The sequence below is a fragment of the Fukomys damarensis genome, unplaced genomic scaffold (assembly GCF_012274545.1).
Source record: "Fukomys damarensis isolate Sample0158 unplaced genomic scaffold, DMR_v1.0_HiC HiC_scaffold_17, whole genome shotgun sequence".
NCBI lineage: Eukaryota > Metazoa > Chordata > Mammalia > Rodentia > Bathyergidae > Fukomys > Fukomys damarensis.
Window position 1 is genome coordinate 1,606,347 of NW_022900929.1, and position 23,759 is coordinate 1,630,105.

General features: G+C 47.4%; 1 long non-coding RNA gene and 1 pseudogene across 1 annotated transcript in view; both read left to right on the top strand.

The window, feature by feature from the left end:
* The window catches only part of LOC104875287, a 100,521-nt gene extending 96,771 nt beyond the window's left edge, over positions 1-3,750 (top strand). Inside the window, exons 3-4 of the long non-coding RNA XR_784015.3 lie at positions 1,509-1,654; positions 3,141-3,750. This is a non-coding gene — a long non-coding RNA (uncharacterized LOC104875287). The remainder of the gene's footprint in view (positions 1-1,508; positions 1,655-3,140) is intronic.
* Positions 3,751-10,167: 6,417 nt separating this feature from the next.
* LOC104875356 lies at positions 10,168-14,144 on the top strand (annotated as a pseudogene).
* The last annotated feature ends 9,615 nt before the right edge of the window (positions 14,145-23,759 follow it).

Genomic DNA, 23,759 nt, shown 5'->3' on the forward strand with positions numbered 1-23,759 from the left:
AGCTGGCTGAGGGCTAAGTGGGAACTCTGTACTATTTCTACAGTTTTTTGTAAGTCTCCAATTAACTCAAATAGTTTTTTTAAAATATCACCTTGGGAGTTTCAAATACATATATTCATTTTTAGAACCTCTCTCCAAATATAGTCACCTTCTGAAGGATTCAGGGCAGGATAGCAACAGGTAACTTCGGGGGGACACAGTTCAGCAAGTCACAGTGAAACCCACTGATTCCCTGCAGTCCCTCTGGGCTTCCCCCAGAGCACAGTTCTTAGGCTGCACTTCCCTAAATCTACCTAGAGGACACCATGCACCTCAAGGGTGCCTGACAGGTACACCCTTGGGAGCCCAGGCAGGACTGGCCCTGGGTGCTGGGACCGAACAGAAGGAGACAGGGTGGGGACAAGCAGGCTCCAGGCTGTGTCTCTAGCCAACACCCAGAGGTCTCACTCACCAGGACCACCGGGGCTTCTACAGCCCTGGCCAACAGAGCTTCCTACGATGCTTACAATATCCTCCAGCGGTGCCATCCAGTACAGCAATCAGTGGTCACCTGTGCCTATGAGGACTTGAAATACGTCCACTGTGAGTGAGAAGATGTATGTCAAATTTTATTAATTTTTATTTAAATTGCCACACATGGCCCAAGGCTGCCAGATGGATGAGCATTGTGGGTCCACGTTCTCCCATCTCTTCCTCGTGCCATGCAGACAACAGGCGAGGTGTATGTTTCCTTGCGAAAACCACCACTGTGCCATGGAGTTCGTGGTGGGAAAAGACTCTCAGGTGCCTATTGACCTGTGTCTCCCCCAGAGACCACAGGCGACCCTGAGTGGAAGCAGACCATCTTCCCTGAGAAGCAATCCAAAATAAAACAGCACACAGATCCATTGTCATTTGAGGCTCCAGGATCCAAATACCTAGGCTCTTCTGGGTCAGGTAGGAAGGAAGTGGTCCCCTCAGCCCAGCACAGTTTGAGGCAGCCACGGCTCACTCCAGGCTCCACAGTGTCCTTGCAGCCCCTCAACCAGATTGAGATTTACATACACAGAGGAGCTGCTCCAAAGAACATCGCTGCAAGCTGCATCAATAATAAATGAACAGCCACAGCCTGCTCAAGGAGGCTTCTCACCCTTCGAAGCACATGGGGTATCTGGATCCTAGGACTGTGGTGGGGGTGGCGTTGTCTCCCCTTCCCTATCAGGGCCAGCCGGGGCCACCAGGGCAGCCTTTGTCCCAGTCTTCAGGGCAGGCAGCAGGGTGACCCTTGCCCTGGCTCCAGATGTGAGTTTCTGATAACAAAGTCCCCGAGGCTGGCCCTCAGGTGGCTTCTTATCCCTTAGGACAGCTGTCTGGCTTCTCTCTGGGGACAGTGAGAACAGTGGGAAGGCCACGCTGAGAGAGATGGCCCCAGACTGTGAGGCTTGCTGGAAGCCAGGACTCACCCCACTGGTTTGTCACCTGTGCTAGAAGAGTCTGTGAAAGGACACTTCTGTCATCTTTTGTTACAGAGCCTGCAGTCTAGAGGGCACAGTCTGAGAAACTCTGGAAATATTTACCACCCTCTCAGAGCTGATCAAAAATAGGAGATCCTGGACAGGAAGTCCTTTCCTGGAAGGCAACTTCAGGAAGCTTATCAGGAAAATGGAGAAGTGAGGTAAGGGTTTTAGGTTGACCTGCATCCCCCCAGAATGCATATGTTGACTGCTACAACCCCCAAAGTGACTGCATCTGGAGACAGAGCCTTTATGAAGGTGATTAAGGTTAAATGAGGTCATGTGGGTGGAGCGCTAACCAAGGGATTGGTTCCCTTAAGAAGAGACACCAGAGAGCCAGCACTCTCCCTCCCCTTCCACCCCTTCCCCTCTTCCCCATCCCCATCCCTCAAGAACAGAGGAAAGGCCATGCCAGGACACAGTGAGAATGTAGGCATCTGCAAACCATTAAGATCCAGACTCACCACCTCCAGACCTAATAATACATTTGTGCACTTAAGCCCCATGTGAACTTAGTTCCAGCAGCCCCAGCAAAGTCACGCAGGAGGGAGGCCAGCCCAGAAGGGCAGTGTCCTCAAACTGGGTACCCTGGGCAGTGAAGGCTAGGCTCTGGAAAACTCTGTGGAATGTGGCTCATCCCAACTTACCCTCCTGGGAGGGCAGGGGGAGCCTGGTTGTTTATCCACCCATCCTGGCAGTACTAAGGTGATACAACTCCTAGGAAGCAAGAAGGTCCCGGCTGCAAAACAGCTTCAGGGAAAGTCCAAGGGTGAGAGGCTGCAGCTGCTGGCAGCTGGATGTCAAGTCAGTGTCCTAAGAAGTCAGTTCCAGGGTACACAGCCAGGGACCAGCACACTTCAGCCACAATCTCGCCAATCTGGACACCTGGTAAGAGTCACCACATGCAGAGCTAATGGTTGGTGAGGGGCCCAGAGTCCAACAATAGCAGCAAGCTGTGAGCAGCCCAGGCCATTGGAATTGCTGAAGGTAAGAACAAGGACACCAGAACTCTAGCTGGAATACGAGAGCCTTTCCTCCAACACCCTAGTTCTGGCTTAAGCAACAGGATGGTGACCATGCAGTCCTATGCTGGTGAATATTCAGTGACCATGCTTTTAATGCAGGCCAGCCCTGATATGTAGCATCTATCTGCCTAGTCTGTGGTGCAAATATTTCCACCAAACCCTATTTCAAGCCACCAACAACCACACTAACCAGCTGATAAAAGTTCCTGAAAGTTTAACAAACAGCTGTCACCAGTCACTAGATGATAGTGTTTTGAGGGTAAGCCAGAGGGAAAATAATAACTATGATAATTGTAATTGCGGGCCATGCCTAACACTTACTGAGTGCTTGCCACATGCCAGTTTGTGTTCCAAGCCCTACATGAAGAAACTGATTGAATAGTTACATCAACTCTGTGAGGGCAGTTCTATTAACGGCATCCATTTTGTTGACAGTTCAGTTGCCAAGTCCAGAACAACTTGGTTAAGAAGGTCCAGAGCCAGGATTGGGACCTGCTCCATGTTGTTCTGTGGCCTAGCCCATTGTATACCGACTTCCACAGAGTCTATGGAATGTGGCTCATCCAGACCTTAATGTGTGTGAACGGAGCAATCCATGTTCTTCATTTTGTCCTTCATTTAGGAACTGGGACTCAACAATGAACCCAGGAGCAACCATGAAACTGAAAGTCCACAAGGAACGGAATTGCCAAGGTAACCACAAGTAAGCAGCCGAGTGAGGATAAGGACCCAGGCTCTGCCTTCTAGAAGTTTCTGCCCCCAGCCCCACTGCCTTTCCTGGGGGTGGGCAGAGACAGTTTGGCCCCTAGAACCGGAGTTCTACAGAGGAGACCAAGTGCCCTTGGGACCTCAGCACAGAGAGGATTCAAGCCAAGGTGCCAAGGAGGAAGATAATAACTAGAGGACCCAGCTACGGGACAAGCCAACACTCAGAGACTTGGCATAAGACAGAAGAGAAGCCAAAGGGAGAGAGAGGCTGCTCTGTGCTCTCCGAGTGTCTGCATCCACTTGCCTTCACAGGGCCAAACTAGCAGCCTGAGCTACCCACACCTCCCGTTGTTCAGCTTTTGTGGCCACATGAACATATATGACTGACAGGAAGAGAGCTAGGTATTTGGTCTCAGGCCCTGGTTCCTGGCACAGAGTTTCCAAAACGCTTGTGATTTCCTGAGCAATAAAAGTGCTAAGAGTATGTTCTATTTCTGGTTGGTCTCTGACCCCAGTTCCTGACCCCAAGCACCTAATCCCTTGCAACTCCTGGGTGACGGGAGTGTCTTTTCTCCTAAGGAAGCTACTCTCAGAGAGCAAGAGAGACAGGAGACAGAGTTAATAGCCAGTCCTGACTATGTGGTGAAGCCTTCATGAAAATCCCCAGCCTGAAGACCTTGAGAATTTGCAGATAGGCAACACATCTGCTCTGAGTGCTGAGAGGAACCCCCAACTCCATGGGACAGAAGCTTCTGTTCTCGGGGCCCTCCCAGACCTCACACTGTAGGCTCCATCTATGTCCTTTATAATATCTTTTTTTTTTTTCCCCAGTACTGGGTGATTAACCCAGGGCCTTTTCAGTGAGCTACATCTTCAGCCATTTATAAAATTTATTTTGAGACAGGATCTCTCTGAGTCACTAAACTGCCCAGGTGATCGTCTTGCCTCAGCCTCCCAGGTGTGCTGTCCCTTCCAGGGCAATGATAACTGACATTAGTTTTACTTCCCCACAGCATTACCCCTACTGCGTCACCACTCAGTTACCTTTACACATAAAGAACCCTGCATAGATCCCAAACACCATGGAAGATAAGGTTACTGAGGCAAAGAAAGAAAAGAAGCTCCTTTTTGTAATCCCAGCACTCTGGGAGGTTGAGGCAGAAGGATGAGGCCTGGACAACTTGGTGGCTGAGCAAGAACCTGTCTCAGAATGATAAGAGCTGGGGATGTAATTTAGTGCCAAGACCCTGGGTTCAATCCAGTACCTCAAAAGGAAAAATAGGAAGGAAGGAGAAAGAAAAGATGAAAAGAGTTCTTTGAAGAAGGAGGAGTGGCCAAGCTGCTGGATCCACCCACAGCAAGTGCAGAACAGGAAGCCCCTCCAGCCCTGGCAGTGCAGACCCCTGGGGATTACTGTGCACAACTGGGGCCAAGGCCCAGAGGCTGAGGAACAACCGATAATGCAGAACTCAGCTCAGACCAGAGCCCAGCGAGTGGCTGGGCTGGGAGGCAGGGGAGGCCATGGCTGGTTATTTGAAGCTGGAGATGATCCTGCAATCTGCAGGGGGCAGAAGGTCGGGGGAAGGAGGGAGATAGTGCAAGATGCCGCTGGGCGCCTTCCCACACAGGCTGCGCTTCCAGGAAGGCCATGAATAAATGATTAAAGGTCGGCATCGATACCCAGCCCCGAGGCCCGTTTATTTCTGATTCAAGTCTTTTCCAGGGGTTGCTCTGAATGAAGCAACCCCTAGACCCTAATAAAAATAACTGGCTCCCTGAGCCTGTGAAACTCTCGACCCCATTCCCAGAGCTCTTCTCCAGCAGTTAGTGCCTCTCCCCTTTTCAATGGGATCGCTGGCTCTGCTCCTGTTTGCAGAAAGGGCCTCCAGAAGGTCACCTTTGAGAGGGTGGAGCAATGGTCTGTCCCCAGTGCTGCCCTAAATCTGGCTGGCAAGAGCTTGTGTATACAGGGAGAGCACCCAGAAAGGATGGGGCTGGTTGGAGCCCCAACCAGCTGTGACAGCCACAGAGCCTCTGTCATTTGTTTTGGTTTTTGAGGCAAGGTCTTTCTAGGTATTCAAGGCTGGCCTTAAACTCACTGTGTAGCCCAAGCTGTCCCCCAACTCAAATTTGCAGTGATCGTCAGGCCCCAGGCTCCTACATGCTAGGATTACCAGCCGGCACCACCACGCCCTGCTAGACTCTTTGCCCTGCAGAATTTAGGCACTTTTTGATAAGAGACTTTTCCAAAAAAGCATCTCTCCAAGAAGATTTCTCTTCAAAAGACTGAGGCCTGTCTGAGACACTTTCCCCAGGCACTACAAGGCCATAAATTTCGTCTCCTCTCCTGTTTGTGAGTTACAGCAGCTTCCCAGTCATTTATTATTCATCATTATTACAGTGACATATCCCGCCTCTAATTCACTGTCTCCAAGTGCTGATTTCATCCTGTTACTTAAATGCTCACCCACTGGAATTTCTTCTGACAAACTGTGGGCCCCACTCTGGCATTATCTTTCCCCAAACAGGCATGATCCACGCAGGACTTTATTGGTGTTCTTGTAAAAGAGCCCTTCAGACGCAGTCAAGGCCTCTGTATATCACTGATCACTTAGCATGCAGGGCAGACAAATGAGCAGTAAATGAAGCTGCCACCCCTATGGTTTCCCCTGTGTCCAGGAAAGCTTGGGACACATCCCATGGCTCATGAATGTCCCCCACCAACTGCTGCACCCTAAGGCTGCCCAGGGAGGGGGAGGAAGGTTGAGTGAGCACCCTGGGAAGGGGCTGTATATTCTCAGATCCAGAGAACCCACTCCCTTCCATGGGGCTCAGAGCCTGGAGCCAACCCTGCTATAGACTTCAACCTGCACTGTATCGAAACTGTATCCAAGCCAGGTGTGGTGGTGCACACTGGCAGTCCTGGCACTCTGGGAGGCTGAAGCAGGAGAATCACAAGTTGAAGCCCAACCTGGGCAACTCAGTGACTTAATGAGACTCTGTCTCAAAATAAAAACTATGGGGACTGGGGATTTAGCTCAGTGGTTCTGCTGCCTACCTCGCAAGCACAAAGTCCCAAGTTCAATCCCCAGTACCAAAAAAAAATAATAATAATAATAAAGGCTGGGGATGTAGCTCAGTGGTACCATGCCAGCCTGGCAAGTGCAAGGTCCTGAGTTCTATCCCCAGTACCAGTGTGAAGGCCCTGGGTTCAATCCCTAGTAGGGGGAAAAAAACTTGCCTGCTTAATGATCTGAATAGACATTTAAAGACAACATTCTAATGACCAGCAGGGATATGAAAAGGTGCCCAGCATCACTAACCATCAGGGAAATGTAAATCAAAACCACAAAGAGGTATCCTCTGCCCCAGTTAGAGTGGCTGTTATCAAAAAGACAAAAGATAACAAATGCCGGTAAGCATGCAGAGAAAGGGGAACTCTTGTACACCGTGGGTAGGAATGTAAATTAGTACCATCACTATAAAACCAGGATGAAAGTGCCTCAAAAAAAAAAAAAAACTAAAAATAGAGCTGGGCATGGTGGTACATGCCTATAATCCCTGCTAGCTGAGGCAGGAAGGTGGAAAGTTCACGTCCAGCCTGGGCAGCTTAGTAAGACTTTGTCTCAAAATTTTAAAATTATAGCCAGATGCGTTAATACACTTCTGTAATACCAGCACTCAGGAGGCTGAGCCAGGAGGCTTGCTGCTAGTTCAAGGCCAGTCCAGACTACATAGTGAGTTCAAAGCCAGCCTGAACTACATAGTGAGACCCTGTCTCAAAAATATTTTTTTTAATTACTAAAGAGTAGGGGATATAAATCAGTGGTTGTGTGCTTGCCTAGAAGTGCTGAGACCATGGGTTCAATCATCAGTATCACAAAAAAACTAGAAGTAGTACTGCCCAGGGATCCAGCAATTTTCCTACTGATAACATGTCCAGAGGAAAGGATTTCATATATCAAAGGCATACCTACACTCACATTTATTTTAGCCCAAAGAGTGGAATCAACCCAACTGTCCATCAACAGATGAATGGATAAAGAAAATGTGGTACACATACATGCACAATGGAATGGAATTAGTTTCTGGCCAGGAAAAAAAAAAAAAGAATACAATCCTGTCATTTGCAGCTGTTGAGAAAGGAATTGGTAAGTAACATGTACAGAGAAGCAGAATGGAAGTAAAATAATAAAAAGTTTATTTTGCCAGCAAAGATCAGTTGCACTCAAAAAGGCAGTGCCAATGATTGACCTCGACTGGGTTGCAGCTTCTTATTTTACAGATTTTACAGCTATGATGTCATTCAGGTGGTTACATTTCATTGCCTCAGTTCACATTACCCATGTACAAATTACAGTAACAAGACAGTTAACTTAAACCCAGAGGTAACAATTCCTTACAGTTGGGGAGTTTACCTTAAGATTCATCTAGCTATCTATTCTAGTGCACAGGAAGTGGGTGTTCAAGGTCAGGGATGAGGCCAGATGTCCTATTTCACGGTCAATGCCTCTGGTGTCTGTTAATTTTGAACTAAACAAAGCAGATTGCTGTTAGAGACAGCAGAAGTCGTTTTACATTTTCCTAACATTTTGTCGGTTTTTAGATTATTTACAAAAGTTATCTGTATCACAGCAACATGGATGAAGTTAGAAGATATTATGTTAATTGAAATAAGTCAGACATAGAAAGACACATACCATATGTTCATAGAGGTAGAAACTAAAAATGTTGCCAGGCAGGGTGGTGCCTGCCTGTAATCCCAGCACTCTCAGAGTTCAAATTCAAACTCAATTTGGGCAGATTAGAAATTTAGTGAGACCCAGCGTGGTGGCTCATGTCTGTAATCCCAGCCTTGGGAGGCTGAGGCAGGAGGATCGATGTGAGTTCGAGACTAGCCTGGGCTACATGGTGAGTTCTAGGTCAGTCTCAACTACATAGTGAGACCCTGTCTCAAAAAAACAAAACAAAACAAACAAACAAACAAAACCCACCAGAAACTTAGTGAGATCCTGCCTCAAAATTTAAATTTAAAAAGGATACCAGAAGGGTGGCTACCAAAGTCTGGGAAGTGTGGGAGGGAGTGGTTATGAAGAGAATTGTTAACAGGTATAGCTGAATAGGAAAAAGAACTTCTAATGTTCTGCAGCACAACAGGGTAACTGTGGCTGACAACACTTACCTGACTACTTCAAAATAACTGGTAAAGATTTTTAATGTTCTCAACATAAAGAAATGATAAATGCTTGAGACGATGGATACATCAACTAACCTAATGTGATCATTACAATTGGACACATATATTGAAATATCACCCTGCACCCAAAAACAGTATAATTATTATGTCAATTAAAAAGTTAGAAAAAAGAAAACATCTCAGAATGAAAAAGGAAAAAAACCCGCCTGCCCTGCATCCTGTTCCTTAGGGACCTTCTTTTAGCACATCTGAAGAGAAGCTGTCCCACACAACATTGTGCAAATGGTGGGAATGTTCTCTCCACACACTCAAAATGGCCCACGGGTGTCCGGTGTGACTGACAAGTGCATTTCTGATCTTACTTTATTTCAATTGGTTTAAATGTGGAGAGCCACACTTGGCTAGTACCAACTGGAGAGCTGTGTCTGAGGGATGCTCGTCTGTTCATCTAATGTGTTCATGCTCCTCAGAAATAGTCCCAGTTAATGCCAAGTTGTTGGTCTGAACTAGGCCTCATGTTAAGGGTGCTCTTCGATGTCTCATTTAGTTTTCATGCCAACCACGGAAGGTCACTCGCGTTATTATCCTATTGCACAGCTGACAAGACCGAAGCTTGAGGAAGTCAGGTTGCTGAAAGGGGATTTAGAAAAGGGCCAGGCTTTCTCTGCCTCCCCTGGCACTGTGTGATGCAGGGGCTCTGCCGGCATCTCACTATGTCTCCTGAGAAGGATATCACATGGCTGTCCAGTGCCTGTGCCCTTCAGAGGGGCAGTGTCCTTTCCTGCACCTAAGGGTGGACAGAATGTTGTTGTCCTTTCTCTGGCCAGTAAAGCCTGACAATGGCCCCCAGGATAAGGCGGGGCTCAGCTGGGGGATCCTGCTTTACTCTCTCACGCCACTGAGCCTCAAGTAAGAGGAAATGTTCGAGCAGAGGATTCTGATTAAACACAAAGGGGATCGTTATGGTTCAGATCTAAAATGTCCCCCCAAAGTCTCATGTTTGGGGGTGCTACACTCACCAGTGAGTTCATCGATGTGCTGTGAGGCAGTGGAGTCTGGCTGGAGGTGGGTCCCTGGGGGCCTGACCTGAAGGGTGTGCTCTTGTACTGTCTCCTCCCTTCCCTCTCTGTTTTCTGGCTATCATAGTTGAGCAGCTGTCCTCTGCCATACCTTCTGCCATGCCGTTTCCACTTTGGAGCCAACTATGGACAAATCTTCAGAAAAATGTGAGCCAGAAATGAACACTTCTTTCTTTAATTCGTGGATATCAGGTGTTGTGTCCCAGTAATGGAAAAGGGACTAGCACCAGGACTTTCCAGAGCACTGGAGTGGCTTCAAGGTAAGACCACAGAACCTCCGTCTTGGAAGAATCTTAAAAGCAGTACAGATTTCTGTCCAAGATCGTCATGGGATGGTGCTATCCCGAGGTAAGGGAAGGACCAGGTGATCCCCAGTGATCCCTGGGAGCTTGTAACTCTTTCTATTAAAAAATGCTAATCTTCACTGAAACGATTTCTAAATTACTTAAGGAAAGGAAATACATCGTGGAGGAAGATTTAAAGAAATGAGAACCCAAGAATAGTGAGCTGCCTTTTCTCACTGGATAGTGTCTCCTGGGAGCCCTCTCTTCTCCACTAAGCCCTCGTTTCCCATCCTCTCCTCAGGAAAGGAAAAGTCTATCCTTCTCTCCAGCCAGTGTTGTTGTCCTTCAGGGAGACGTTACTAGGAAACCATCTGATCAACTCATTCTCTCCTCTGTCGGCTCACACCAGCTCATAAGCCTGTAAGCATCTTCATCCTTTCGATTCTCTCTCTCTCTCTCTCAATCTCTCTCTCTCTCTCTCTCTCTCTCTCTCTCTCTCACAACCACTAATAACGTTTACTTCTCCAGGATTAGGCTGCCACTACTTTTTCTTCAACCATTTTTTTCCAGTGTTGGAAATGGAACCCAGTGCCCACGCATGCTCTGTCACTGACCTATACCCCCAGTCTCTCCAGCCCAGGTGTTTACCCATGAGAAATGAAAGCATGCATCTAGAACTCATGTGTGTGTCCAGACCAGCTTGATTTGTAATAGTCAAAAACTAGAGGCCGTGTATGGTGGCACACACCTGTAATCCCAGCACTCAGGAGTTGAAGCAGGGGCTTCGCTGTGAGTTCAAGGCCAACCTGGCCTACACTATGAGTTCAAAGCTGACCTGAACTACAAAGAAGATCCTGTCAAAAAAAAAAAAAAAAAACTATAGACAACTGAAATAACCTTCAGTGAATGATGAATACAAAACTGTGGTATAAGGGCTGGGGATGTAGCTCAGCAGCACTTCACCTACCGGGCAAGCACAAGATTCTGAGTTCCATTCCTGGTACCAAAAACAAAAATGGAAGAAACTGTGGTACATCCATACAATGAAATACTATTCAGCAACAAAAAGGAACAAGTTTTTGATACAGAGTAATAAGGATGAGTCTCAAAAATCACTGTACTGGGTCTGGGGGGTGGAGATCAGTGCTAGAGCACTTGCCCATTATGCATGGAACTCTGGGTTCCAGTCCCAGCACCATTCAAAGGAGAAAAGAAAAAAAAATCACTTTATAGAATCAAAGAGGTCATGTAAAAAAGAATATATGCTGTATGACTTCCTTTGCTGTAAACTACCCGAGAAGTACATGAATGGGAAAAATTGCCTACAGATGAGAAGTAGAAAAACAGGTGAGTTACAAAAGGATGCAAAAGACTTGGAAGAATGATAAAAACTTTTTAAATGCAGTGTGAATGTAGTGATGGCTTCACCGAGATATATGTATATATTGTGTTAAAACTGATAAAATTTTACACTTTCATATATATAGTTTTATGTATGAAATTTTAAATATATGTATTTTACATTTTAAATATATGCAGTTTAACACAGTACAATTACACCTCCACAAAATCGAAAAATAAAAAAGTCAACTCGAGGAGCTGGAATAAAACATTCTGAGGAGATCCCCGAATTTCCGTGTCTTTTAACCCAACTTCTAATTCTAGACAGAAAAGAAAAAGATACCAAAATAAAGCATCGCTGTAGAAAGGCACTGAAAACACATTAAACGCTGAGATGTTACCATAATAAATTAAATGCATAATTTCAGATCTGTCTTGTTAAATATTTTCAGAAATACTTAAAATTAGCAAGAACCAAGAAAACAAATGTTCAGCAAATAATTGTAGTGAATATATACTCTTGTAGTCTAACAAGGGGCTTTTTAAATTTTGAGTTTATTTTTATAACAAGAGCTTTTATGTCCAAGTCTTCTTAAAAAGAGATTTCTGTTACATATATTTAGAGCACAATTTGAAGAGAACACATGAGTTTTTAAGCAATTATATAATTAGGTTCCCTCAATGCACAGACTTGGAAGTTGGCTGCTTCTAAGGTTGATTCCTGGTTCTGTCTTTCTGTTTTATTTTAGCGCTTGAACAATATGTAGTATTTCTCAGAGCCTCAGTTTCCCTGGCCCCCAGGTATCCCAATGTGTAGCATTTGCTACAGTCTAAACCTACCTTTCTTTCCTAGGCCACAGCAGCTGATAATTATTGGATGTTTTAGTCAATTATCCCTAAAACTATTAGCTCCCGAAAGAGTATTTGAAGGGGAAATGTGCTACTGCTCTTTCTTTCCATTCAGGTCTAAATGTTGTTTATTCAGTAAACTGCATACTTCCGCATGCATCATAAGACATTCTTAAAACCCCTCTTTCTGATGTTCACCTGCCAGGCAGCTGAGCTGAAGCTTTATGAAATATGAAGCCAGTGCTCTTTTATAGCCAGGTATTCATCTTCCAACTTCTTGGCGTATGAGTCCCTCCGAGTTATTTTATTATTTCCAAGAAACTGTAAGCGAGCCTTTTTATATCCCTTCTGTTGTCATAAGAGTGATCACACATAAAGCATGTCAACCAAACTCGAGGAAGGCATCCTTCACCAAGCCCACTGTTTCCTGAGACAGCTGCTCTCTGGGCCTGCTCTGGTGAGAGCTTTGATAGGGTTATTGAGCATGGTTTTGTTTTTTCGATTTTTGGGGTTGTTCTTGGGTTTTGTTTTGTTCTATTTTACAGTACTGGGAATTGAACCCTGGGCCTTTGCACTGAGCTGCATCCCCGGTCCTTATTTATTTTTATTTTTTATTTTTAGACAGGCTCTTGCTAAGATACCTGGGCTAAGCTTGAACTTATGACCCGCCAGCCTCAGCCTAGCCTCACCCTCGGCCTCCCAGAATGCTAGAATTACAGGCTTGCCCCACCACTCCTGGCTGAGCATGGCTTCAAATCAAGGAAACCTAGACAGATTATCCTCCCAGGGTCAGTTTGGCCAGAGGACTTGGTTGTACAAGAAGCTCATGCCAGCAGATCAGGGACTGGTGGGCCCCACCCAGATTTAGCAGCTGCTCCTGGGCATGGCCAAGGTGCTGACTTAGAGTAAGTACAGCTGCTCAGACAGCTGGAAGGGTCTCAACCACCCTTGCCCATGTCCCCGCCTGCTGTGGCTTGGATACTGAATGTCCCACAAAGCCCTGTGTCAAAGATTTAGTCCCCACTTTGTGGCGTTAATGGGAGGTGTTGTGGACCTTTAAGAGATCAGCCTACTGGGAAGGTGACCTCATTGGGGTTGAGGGGCTACATCTCTTCCTCTTCTGGTTTCTTTTCCTAGTGTTTGGCTCTTGCAATGAGTGGTTTGGGGCCACCATGTCCCCCATCACAATATGGTGACATATACCTAATCAGAGGCCCAAGCAATGGCACCACTTAATCTTGGACTGGAATCTCCAAAGCCATAAACCAAAAGAAGCCTTGTCACCTTACAAGTTAGTTGCCTTGGGTACTGGCTTACAGGGGTAGTAAACCGATAACATTTCCTGCCCAGCTTTCTGTTGGGTCCAGGACCCTGCCCCTTGTCCAACAGCAGCGGTGCCTTGGCCCTTCAGTTTCTCAGCGCCTTGTTCCAATGAGGCAGACCCGGTTCCAACTTGCTTCCCTGAGCCTCAGTTTCCTACTCTAAAATGAGGACAGAAAAAAATATTAGCAAGGGTGCTATGGAGAAGGAATCAAATGAAGAAGGCGATGGAGAAACTTGATGGTTCCAACTTGCTTCCCTGAGCCTCAGTTTCCTACTCTAAAATGAGGACAGAAAAAAAATATTAGCAAGGGTGCTATGGAGAAGGAATCAAATGAAGAAGGCGATGGAGAAACTTGGACACAGGGACCAGTAGCGCTGCAGTGACTCGGCTGATAAGAAGCTCAGCTGAGGATCAAACTCAGCGCCATCTTTTTCATATGCATTTTTAGGTGGTACATGAAATTGCTGCAGAAGATGTCAATGTTACTTTCGAAGATCAACAAAAGATAAACAAATTCGCGCGGAATACGAGTAGAATCACAGAGTTAAAAGAAGAAATAGAAATAAAAAAGAAACAACTCCTGGATTTAGAAGATGCTTGTGATGACACCACGCTCACAGATGAGGACAGCGTCATGATACCTTAGCAGATTGGCAACGTTTTCATCAGCCATTCTCAAGAAGAAACGCAAGACACGTTAGAAGAAGCAAAGAAACAATTGCAAGAAGAAATTAATGTCTCAGAATCCGGAGTAGAATCAGTTCAGCGGTTGTAAGCAGATTTGAAAGTTCAGTTATATGCAAAATTCGGCAGCAACATAACCCTTGAAGCTGATGAAAGTTAAACATTTTATAATACCTTTTAAAATTTGTTTAATAAACTTGAATATTGTTTAAAATGATAATTTCCCTTCTTCAGATGACATGGAAAAGAAAACTTTCTTTTTTTAAAAGGTTTCATTTATTTAGTGGAAACTTGCCTATTTTCACGTCTTGCTTATTTATTTTATGTTTTTAAAAGAAGACCGTATTCATCTATGTATTTTCCATAATGATTATATCAGTTCTAGGGTCTTTATGTCATGTTGTTAAATCAGTTAGACAATAAAAAAAATAAGCAAGAGTCAAATCAGATGGTGGAGATGAGTGGCTCTGTAAATCACCCCAAGCAGCTGTTGTTATTATTATTTCTCCTTTGCATCTGGCTCCCGCCCCCAAGGCCTGAGAATTACAGATAAAAGATGAATGTGTGTGGTCTGTGATCCCCACACAGGACGAAGAGAGATCATTTACCAAATCAGCCTGCGCCAGGCCAGCCTACCCACAAGGTACCTAAAGGTTCCGGAAGGGAAGGCTCCCAACCTCCCAAAAGTACTCAAAAATGACTTTGGTCTCATTAATTCTGGAAACAAGTAAGGACAGAGGGAAAAGGGCTATGATGGCCTCAGTCAAAGCACAAGACAGAAATGAACCCTAAGTACCTGGGGTGAGAGGGGAAGAGGATCTGGACCGGAAGGTAAAGTCGGGAGGGGCTGAGCAGCAACCCCATCCTGGTGGGCAGGGCCAAGGGATGGGCCCTTGGTGGGTGTGACCTGAATGGGTGTGGCCTAGTGAGCAGTGTGGAGTGCTTGGGACGGAGTCCACGTGACAGGCCAGTTTTGGGACACCACCTGGGTCCACAGTACAGGATCTGAGATGGAGGGGGCAGAGGAGCAGGCCGGGATGGAGTGAGGCCTAGGAAGAGGAAGCCAAGGCTCACAGGAATCTATCTACGGGGTAGGGTGGGCATGGGGTAACCCTGGACCCACAGAACAAAGCGTCCTGGACCACAGATGGGGCCCCGGGCTGCTGTGTGGCCCTTGGACGGAAGGGAGGAACTTTCTGCTGCCGGTGAGCTGGTGGGAGTAGGGCGAAGAGGCCAGCTCCAGAGGATAAAGCTCTGTCCTCCCAGAGGTGGACCCATGGTGGGCATGGCAGGCTTAAGGAAACTCTGGACCCACGAAATGAGGGAACCTCAAGAGATTGAGGGAAGCCCCAGAGTGTTAGGGGGGCCATCCAGAAGTCTTTCCAAAGAGAGGCCCACACCCCTCCATCAAGATGAAACCTCCCCCAACTGCCTGGGCCTTGAGTCGGAAATCAGTAGTCAGGGCTATCATCCTCACTGTCCCTTGGGCCCTCTCCCTGCTGGAAGGCAGCCTGGGCCCGTGCACTGGAGGAGCTGGACAGCTTCCTCAGGGCTGGCAGTCAGGACCCCGCCTCAGCAGGCTGGTCTTGAGTGGAGGGATAAGAAATCTTCATTCGAAGGGGAGAGAGGGCTGTTTACAGCAAAGTCTCAAACTCTATCCAAGCAGGTTATGCCCATTTTTTGTTTAAAATATGAAGTTGTGAAATGCCTTAAGGGTCTCTGGTGAAAACACAGATGTGTGTTGTAGCCTATGGTTGCCAGAAGGGTGCATTGTCCTGCAGTCTGCAGGGATGTGGCATAACTAATAGGACATAGGACATCTTTGCCTTTTGGTTAGTTTTCTTTTTTTAAGAAAGAAAAGAAGGATCAGGAAAGGGCATATGGGCATCTGCCATGTTATTTTTGTTATGTTTTTTTTTTTTGTGTTGGGGCGGGTACCAGAGATCGAACTAAGGACCTTGCACTTGCAAGGAAGACCTGGCCCCACTGAGCTAACTCCCTGGCCCTGTCATGTTGTTTTCCATACCCAGACCTAACCAGGACAGATCTGAAGGGAAGTTTCCACTGGACCCTTGCTCAACCTCTGCTGTGGGAATGGGTGAGGCCAAGGGAGAAGCAGCTCCTTCCACCTGGATTTGGAGTCAGAAAACACAGAGCCACGCCTCTGAACCTGGGCCACAGGTATATACACCGAGGAAAAGAGAGGTTGTCACCGAAGACCCTTAAAGCATTTGGGATGTTCAATATTGCAGCAAATCCAACTGATACAACCTGCAGACTATACACAAAAAGTGCAGGAAGGGGCATAGGAGTGGAAAAATGAGCAAGACTGATGTCTTCTCTGTACTTCAAACAGAAAAATTCTTTGAGAATGGGGGAAAAAAAGGAAGAAAGGCAAGGGCATAGGTTTTGGAATCAGAAACAAACAAAAATAAGCTCCTCCACTTAGCCCTTTGTGAATCTGAGAATCACCTCACCATTCTGAGGACCCCACACACCATTTCTTGTCTCTTGAGAGGATCTGAGGAAGTCATATAGATACAGAGTCAGCATCTATGAAGCTTGTAAGACAGGACAGTACCCCCACCCCCAACTGTTATGGTTTGGACATGACATGTCCCCCAAAGGTTCATTGTGTAGAAGGTTTACTGGCTGATGGGTTTTGGGGAAGTATTTGAATCAGGAAGGTTCTAACTTCATCAATGTTTAATCCACTGATGGGAAGCAGGAGGCAGGGCCTAACTGAAGGGAATGGATCATGGGGGTGTGACCTTGGGGAGTGTATCTGCTCCTGCCCTTTCCATTCTGGCTTTTCCCTCTCTCTGCTTCCCTGCCACTGTGAGGTGACAAGCTTTTCTCTTCCATGCCCTTCCACCACAATGTCCTGTCTTACCACAGGCCTAAAAGCCGAGGAGTCAGCCGACCAATGACTGACACCTCTGAAACTATGAGTGAAAATAATCTCTCCTCATTTAAATTGGCTTCCTCAGATATTTTGTCACAGTGACACAAAGCTAGTTAACACACCACCCAACCTGCTCCCTCTGCTATGAGCTGTGCATGAACCACTGCCAGGCTGAGCTGGTGAGACCCCTGCCTGACTCCAGGAACTTAGCACCTTGGGAAATTGGTTTTAGTGCCCAGTGCTGCAGCAGTGAAAGGTCCATGGTGCTTTAAGAACACCCACCAAGGCAGGGTCATGCCAACCCAGGAAGACTCCAAAAGAGTGTCCTGATTTTGTGGGAGAGAATGCATTTCCATTGTGCAAGCCATGTATTGGTGGTTCTTTATTAGGGCAGCTCTGGCAGATGAAGCCTCCAAGTCCTAGAGGTCTGACACTGCATGAGGATGTGTAATAAAGTAGGAAAGGAGAGTGGTAGCAAGTGAGTCAGTCTTTGTCAAGGGTGGCAGGGAGGCTTTCAAGCCATAAAGAAAGACAATTAGCTTGGGCTTGATAAAACCTATTGGATTAACTGGGCTTGGTGGTGCGCACCTATAACCCCAGCACTCTGGTAGGCTAATGCAGGAGGATTGCAAGTTAAAGCCCAGCCTGGCAAATTAGTGACTTAGAGAGACCCTGTCTCAAAAAATCAAATGGCCTGGAGATGTAGCTCAGTGCAAAGGTCCTGGGTTCAGTCCAGAGTACTGAGAGAGGAAAGAAGGGAGGGACGGAGGGAGGGTGGGAGGAAGGAAAGGAAAGGAAAGGAAAGGAAAGGAAAGGAAAGGAAAGGAACCAAACCCTCTGGGCTCCAGAGTAGGGAAGGATAGCAGGCCACCTGGATATGAGAAAGAGGTTCAAAAGGGAGAGATGGAGAGAAGAGAGCACCTTCCAAGTATGCAGGAAGTCACAGCCATAGGACCCCACAGCCGTCAGCAGGAGACAGGACACCCACCTGTGCTTCCGTGGCCATCTGTGCTCAAGGCTCACACTCCCTGTGATATGTCAGGGAAAGCCTGGGACAGACAGCTCTGCCCCGCCTGGCCTGCCCCACATGAGCACTTCCTGGGGACCAACTCCTGCCTGGGTCTGGCCCATTCCAGGCGCCCAGTGACCTTCGTCTGTGTACTGAGTACTGAGAGCTGGCTCTGCCCCAGATACTGATTTTCTAGGCACAGCAAAAAGGTTCCACCTCTCTTGGGTTCCTGACATGAACCACATTCCGAGAAACTGGTGAATAAAAGCCACAATGCCAGTTTGATGGCTTGTCATGAGAGAGAGGGCCATCGGGTGTGTGAGTGACAGGCCAGGAACCTCTCTCCTGTAGGCTCCCAGGGAGGCAAATGACCATTGGACAACAGAGCTGCTGCTGCTGCCTCTTCTCCTCTTTCTCTTTCTTCTTCTTCTTCTTCTCCTCCTCCTCCTCCTCCTCCTCCCCCCCCTCCTCCTTCTCTTTCTCCTTCCCCTTCTCCTTCTTCGTCTTCTTGTTGACATTGAACCCAGGGGCTTAGCACTCTTCTGCATTGCCAGCCCTTTTTATTTTTTGAGACAGAGTCTCGTCAAATTGCCCAAGCTAGGCTTGAACTTTTGGTCGGCCTGCCTCAACCTCCCAGAGTAAGAGGATTCCAGATGTGCACCACCCCAGCTAGACAGACCTCTTGCAGACTGAGTACACTCTCTCGCCTGGCAGGCACGTCTTCCAGGGTATGAGGGACTGAGGGATAAAAACTCCCCTTTGAACCTGGAATCAGAACAAGGAGAGGGAGGCGCACTTGGGCAGAGGCCCTGGGTTTGGGCTGTCCTAGGCTTTCTCCAATGCCAGGGATCAGCCTGGCAAGAAAACCTCTGGCTTGGCCAAGATGCTTCTTGCTAGGCCCCGGCTGGATGGCTCTGCCCCAGCCATCTGAAGCTCCGGTTTCACCAGCTCCTCCCCAATCAGGCCTCCTCCAAGCAGGCATGATTCATTTGGACAGATTTCCACTCACTGAAATTACAAGCCCAGGCTCCCTCTCAGAGACCACCCTGGGCACAGGCATTCCGGGTTTGGTCCAAAGCCTCCAGCTCCTTGCTCACAGGCCTGGGGGGGTCACTGAAGGCAAACCCTAGCCAGCACAGAAATGTGACTTTCCTGGGCAGCCTCAATCCTGGGGAAGATTTTTGGTAATGCTGACAATGCCCAGCAACAGAGACCCTCACTTGCTTGGGCCTCTCTGGAAGAGCTGGAAGATGCTGGGAGCTATTGAGTGTTTGGGGTGGGAGGAGAAGCCAGGCTGGAATCAGCAGAGAACTCTAGTAAATTGCCTAAAGGGGTCCTGAGGAAGCTAATTGAATATCCAGGGCTTTTATACTCTGGTGACTTCCCTTATCATTTTAAATAAGCATTCATTTTTGTGCTAAGTTTATAGGATATTTACGTATTTTTTTTCCCTAAAAGAGTATCCCTCAAACTGAGCTTCAAATCTCACAAAATCCAGTCCACTTGTCCTTCTAAGACAGATAGCCCCCATCTTGGGGATGCCACCCTGGAAGGGGGTTGACACTGTGGGCTTGACAGAGCCAGGGGTTCTCAGTAGGTGAGTCTTGGAGGGCACTCAGACAGTACTGTGGCAACCCCCCCATGGCCCCTCCGAGCCCCCCAAAATGGACCCCTATTGTTGAGACCATCCCTTGGCTGGTATAATCACCTCTTCCCTTCATTTCATTGAAGAGAGAACTTTCATCTTTTAATAACACATATCTTCATGTTCCCTTCCAGGGACATTTTTAAACTTAAAAAAAAAAAAAAAACTTTGAAAATGGCTTTAAAAGTTGAATCACGGATTTTTGTGCCTCCTCCTCAAAATCAAAATACTATATTTTTGCAAATGACGGAAATACCAAATCTTCCCTCAGTCATCATTCTGTCTGACAGACACATTTTAGGGACCGACAGGCAGTCATAAGGCTCCATTTCTGCCTTTGTGTATTTTAACAAGCTGTGTGCACTTGCGTTGATCGGAACGGTGGGCAGCATCCCAGTGTCTCTCCCGAGTCTGGCTCTTTGCTGTCTCCTTACCTGGAGCGGGCCCCTTCCTCCTGTGTTTTGTGTCTATTGGTTCCTTTCCCACCCACCCCTGTGCCAGCCGGGTTCCATATGGGACTGTTTCCAGTGCCAGATCTTCCACACAGGATAAAGTCTGTCAAATATGGACGTGTACAGGAAAGGATGTACCCAGGGCCCTGTCACCAAGTGAGCTGGTGTCCAGGCTCTGGATGCTGTAAGTTTCACCTCCAGACACCTACCTCCATCTCCTCCTGTAGGATCTGTTCCTGCTCCCTGGTCCTAGCCCCAAGCGGAGCCCCTGACCCTTAGTTTTGTGCAGTGCACAGTGCCTCCGCCTCCCTCTGCAAAAGCCGCCACCTCTGTGAGCAACAATGGCAGGAACTAATGCAAGATTCATAGGATGCTCTTGGCCTGGGAGTGAGCACCAAGGGAGAAGCTCACGAGGCCCACAGAAGCACTTTGGTTCGGGGAACATTCTTTCATTGATGCACATCTGTGCTGCCTGGAAGTGCATTAAAGAGAATCAGATGCGCTGCTACTTCTAAAATAGCTTTTGAATGTGCAAAGTGCCCAGGGAGGGCGGGGCAGGGGAGGGAGTGGAGCTGATGAGGCGCTGGGCTGCGAGGGCTCCATTCCAGCTTTGTCCTTGAAGCACAAAGCACCACATTCCCTGAACAGCCCTCCTAGGCACCCAGGAGGAGATGAGCCTGTGGGCAAGGGCAGGGCCACCCAAACCTGAGCCCCAGCCTTCTGCTTGTCACCAGGCAGGGAGCACAGCCTCCCACCTAGTGCTGTCTCCTGGCCCCAGGGAGACCCCTCCAGCCTCCCCCAGAGATCCTGGTGCCTGCAAAGCAGCCAGGGGTCCTGAGTCCTGGCTCAGACCCAACTGCCACCCACCATCCTGGGGGGTCTCAGACAAGTCTCACAGCCTAGAAACTGGAATTGTGCCCTCCTGATTCCAAAACCCCAGATGGAATCCTACCAGTTCTGATCTGCAAACCAAGCCCATGGAGCAGCCCTGTCTAGGACACTGGATATATCAAGCTGCCACCCAAGGAGCACTGAATCAGGATGGCTGAGAAGGACAGGAATTGGGCCAAAAATTATGCATCTGTGGTGACTTCCAGTGGCAAGTGACAGAAATCCCAGCATAGCTGGCCTTGCAAAAGGAAGGAATTTAGCAGCATCATAGGTGAAAGGTGACTTCTGGCATAGCTGTATCCAGAACAGAAATGGGGTCATCCCATTTCTGTTCTGCTTCTGCAGCCTCTGACAGCCCAGCTTCATGTGGTGACTTCTGGGTCTCTCTGGCCCAAGGGCTGAAGCTGAAGTCTCAGGGCCATGCACTCTTCCATGACCCTGTCCCTGTAACCAGGGAGATGGCTTACATGATTCCTCATTTCCTCCCCGCACCTCATAAAATAGGGCTGGAGGATTAGAATCTCTAAAGAAAACTCAGAGTCCTCTCTAGGAGGCCAAGGCAGGAAGAGTACAAGTTCTAGTCTTTTTTTTTTTATTTAAATTGAATTCATTGGTACATTCTAGGTAGACAGTACAGTTACATTCATTACTGGGATCTTGTACCTTTACATGCCAGGTCTTGGTTCTCATTTTTTCTCCTAGTCCCCACCCTCCCTTCACCCCCTCATCCTTACCTACAAGCACTTTAATCCCATTTTTACATTTTCTTACATTGTTCCCCCTTTCCCTTTTTCCCTTTCCCCTACCTTTCTCACTGTCCCTACACCTTTAGACCTTTTCTTCCTATTTCACATTGCTAATTATCCCATTAGGATGTTGAGTACTATTTTAGTTTTTCACACTAGATAAACTATTCGGTATTTACACACGTGTGACTTATTTATTTCACTTAGGAGCATATCCTCAAAATGTACCCATTTACCTATGAATGAATCTACTTTCTCATTCTTTATGGGTGAGTAATATTCCATTTTATAGAAAAACCACATCTTTATCCAGTTTCCAACTGATGGGCAGATGGGCTGTTTCCAAGTTTTAGCTATTACAAACTGTGCTGCTATAAACATAGGTGTGCATATGTTGCTGTGATATGATTCTTTTAATTCTTTTGGAAAGACACCCAGCAGAGGGATGGCTGGGTCGAATGGAACCTCTAGTCCCAGCTCTTGGAGGTATCTCCGTATTGATTTCCTTAGTGGTTGCACCAGTCTGCACTCCCACCAACAATGGAGAAGGGTTCCTTTCTCCCCACATCCCCGCCAACATTTGTTATTGTGTGATTTCTTGATAGCAGCCATTCTTTGTGGGGTGAGGTGGAACCTCAGTGTTGTTTTCATCTGCATCTCTCAAATGACCAGTGAGGTGGAACATTTTTTCATATATTTACTTGCTGCTTTTACGTCTTTATCTGAGAAATGTCTGTTCATTTCAGATGCCCATTTTTTAATCGGGTCTTTATATTTGAGAGGGCTGATTGTTTTGAGTTACAAGTTCAAGTCTTGCCTGTCTCCAAATAAAAAAAATTTTAAAGCTGGGAAATGTAGCTCAGTAAAGAGGTTCTAGGTTCAGTTCCAAGTAATGCAAAACAGAAAATCAAAAGAAGAAAAGAAAAGAGAACAAAAAGGAAAAGAAAAACTCTGAGTCCTTAGAAGGATGGGAATAGTATGCTAAGGAAAAAAACAAAAAACCAAACAGCAAGTTTGCAAGGTGGATGGGTCCCTGCTCCGTGCTGTTTCCATGGACCTAGATGCTTTTGCAGGTTTCAGGCGTGGGAGTCAGATTAGAAGACACAGTGTTTGTGTGTCTGAGCCACCAAGAATGAGCCCAGGTTTTCCAGACAAGCAAGGAAGGGCAGCATCAAGCAGAGTGCACAGCAGAGGCAAAGCCACCATGGAGCAAAGTGCAGGGCACCTTCACAGCCCACAAGCTGCACCCCGGCAGGTGCCCCACAGTGAACAAAGTCACAAAGGAGAAAGGGGGCTGGTCTGGGAGTTAGGCTCTGGGCAAGACCCAGCTCGGCCGGTTGTTTACTGCAAGGTCTCAAAGGTCCCTTCATACCCGGGGATGAGCCTCCTCCTGGAGACAGTGGGCTCTCTGGGGGCTCGAGGTCCCTTGCATCAGTAACGTTCTCCGGGAGCTTCCGGGAGGGTGCAGCTCCACAGTGGAGATGGCTCCTCCCACACACACCCTGCGGCTGCTCAAGCTGCCGGCCTGTGCACCTGAAAACCTGCATTTCCCCAGCTCATTCGCCTTGGCTTGCGAGGAGAGCTGATCAAATGGAGGCACAAGCTCAGCCCACAGTGGTCCCTGGGAGTATGTGCCTCAGTGCTAAACGGCAGGAAAGTGAAAATCAGAGCCAGGGTGCAAGACCATCTCACACCCTCACACCCATGACGATGGCCACCCTCGATAGCTGAAAATGTCAGGTGTTGGCGAGGGTGTGGGGACACTGGAACCCTGGATCAGCTGGGAATGTAACCTGGTGCAGCTCCAGGCAAAATGGTATGGCAGATCCTCGAAAACTTAAAAACAAAGTTCTCATTTGATCAACTTTCCCTTTTGGGTACATATCCCCCCAAATTGAAAACAGGATCTCAGAGAGATACTTTTATGCTCACACTCATATCAGTATTATTTGCAGTAGGCAAAAGGTTGAGGCAACCCACCTGTGCTCTGGGGAATAGTGGGATGAACTAACTGTCTTCTAGCCACATCCTGGAGAAGCACTCAGCCTTATAAAGGAAAGGCATTCTCTTCTCCACACCCCCATACTAGGGATTGCACACAGGGCCTTTGTACTGAGACATGTCCCC